Source organism: Pteropus medius, unplaced genomic scaffold (genome assembly GCF_902729225.1).
Source record: "Pteropus medius unplaced genomic scaffold, Ma_sr-lr_union100, whole genome shotgun sequence".
NCBI lineage: Eukaryota > Metazoa > Chordata > Mammalia > Chiroptera > Pteropodidae > Pteropus > Pteropus medius.
This window is the reverse complement of record NW_024342469.1, coordinates 1,165,920-1,167,773: the sequence shown is the minus strand read 5'-3', so window position 1 is coordinate 1,167,773 and position 1,854 is coordinate 1,165,920.

Genomic DNA, 1,854 nt, shown 5'->3' with positions numbered 1-1,854 from the left:
CTTTGTCACAATGGAGAGATTCACGTGTGACCCCAGCAACTCACTCAGCAACGTCCACAGCAATGTGATAAACCCGCGGCAGGATGTCCCGGGGTGGGGAGAGGTCCAAGCTCCGGGCGCTTCCTTGTTCGCCTGGCGTGGCGGACCCACCGTCCAGGGGACTCCTCAGACGGCACCGCTCACCCAGGGGACAGAGAGCTCCGCCTTTCTGCCCACGGCCCGAAGCGGAGACGACCTTCTCTGTGATCCTGGCCAACCCGCTGCTCAGAACAAGGTGTCCGTCACTTCCTCGTTCGGATTGGCACATCCGACTGCTACAGAGTTTGAACATCTTTTCACGTTTATGGGCCATTTATGTAAATAAGTCCTTAATGTTTATGAAGCACTTAAAATGCCAGGCTGCCCCTGCCATCAGGGGTGCTAAGGATGGGCCTGGCCACAGACAGGAGGACAGCCAGGCGGGGTCCCAGGGCACAGGCCAGGCACTCCTGGACGCCTGCCTCTCCCAGCTCCTGTCCCCTTGCGCTCTGGGACAGGCCTGCCTCAGACGGGGCAGCCCGAGCACCGGGCTCAGCTCTGGAGACTTTAAAAGCTAAACCAACAATAAACAAACAAGCAACCGTTGGCCCCGCCCGTGCACTCTGGTGAGGAAGCGCTTCTCTGCGATGAAGCCTTCAGTGTCCGCCCCTCCAGTGCCCGGGGTCACAGCTGCTGCCCGGTCCCCGACGTGCTGGGTGCCAGGGCCGGGGCGCAGGCCAGCTCGTGACCAGCAGGACCACACAGGAGCCTCCCAGGAGCCACCCCTGCCACCTCACCCCTCTGCAAAGCTCCCCCAGGCTGACCCTCCATCGTCGGCCCTCCCCAAGGCCGGCTCTGCCCACGTGAGCGCGTCCGAGCCTCCTCTCCTGCCCTGCCCTTCACTCTCTTTTCCGCCAGCTAAATCACCCCACTTTCTAGGTGTTACTTTCTGATTAGTCACACGGAGCTCATTAAACGGGAGACAGAGCGTCTCATAAAATACAGAGCAAGGTCTGGGGTTATTAATTACAACAGGAACAGAACGGCGATCCCAGCGAGGAGACGCACTGTCCGCTCTTGAAACTCTCCACTCCCAGGCGGTGGGCTTGCGGCCGAGGGCCCCGGAGCACGGGGCCCTTCCGGTCTCTGGCCCTGACCTCGGGGGTCCAGCCGCAGCCTCGGCTCTCCTGAGGGAGGACATCCCCCTGCAGCCACTCACAGGTGGCTGTGCGTGTGTCTGTGCGGGGTCCTGGGGAGAGGGCTGGGTGGATAAGGGCTTCTGGGATCCCGCTGCCACGCTGCACAAAGCGCGGAACCGTGGAGGGGAGGGGGCGGCTTTGCCTGGACGCTCGCCAGAGTCTGCCGCTGGCCGAGAGATCGGGGAGGGGTCAGGCAGGGTGGACGCCGCCCCCGGGAAGCCCCCAGGATGGAGAGGAGGGCCCTGACCGAGAAGCAGGACACTGACGGCAAGCGGAGCCCTGCCGGGGGGGTTTGGGTGCGGGGAGGGAGAGGGCGCGCTGACCCGTGGTGACCCGGAGCAAGCAGGCGGAGCAGAACCGCTCAACCCGACTTCCAGCAGGAGCGGGCCGTCCCCGCGGGAGCACAGACTCGTCCGGAGAGCTCGGGGCCAGCTCGACGCCCCGCAGGCCTGCCGGTCTGAAGGGCCGTGCTGGCGCCCAGTCTCCCTCGCCTCCGCCGCCTGGTCCCCCGCGGCTCTCTCCCCGCCCGATCTCGGCGGCCGGTGTCGGGCTTCGGAGCGTGGAGCCCTCCCGTCCGCTTGCTAGCGGGGCCCCTTCCTTCCCCGGGCGTCAGGATTTGCGACTCTCCACGTGGAGG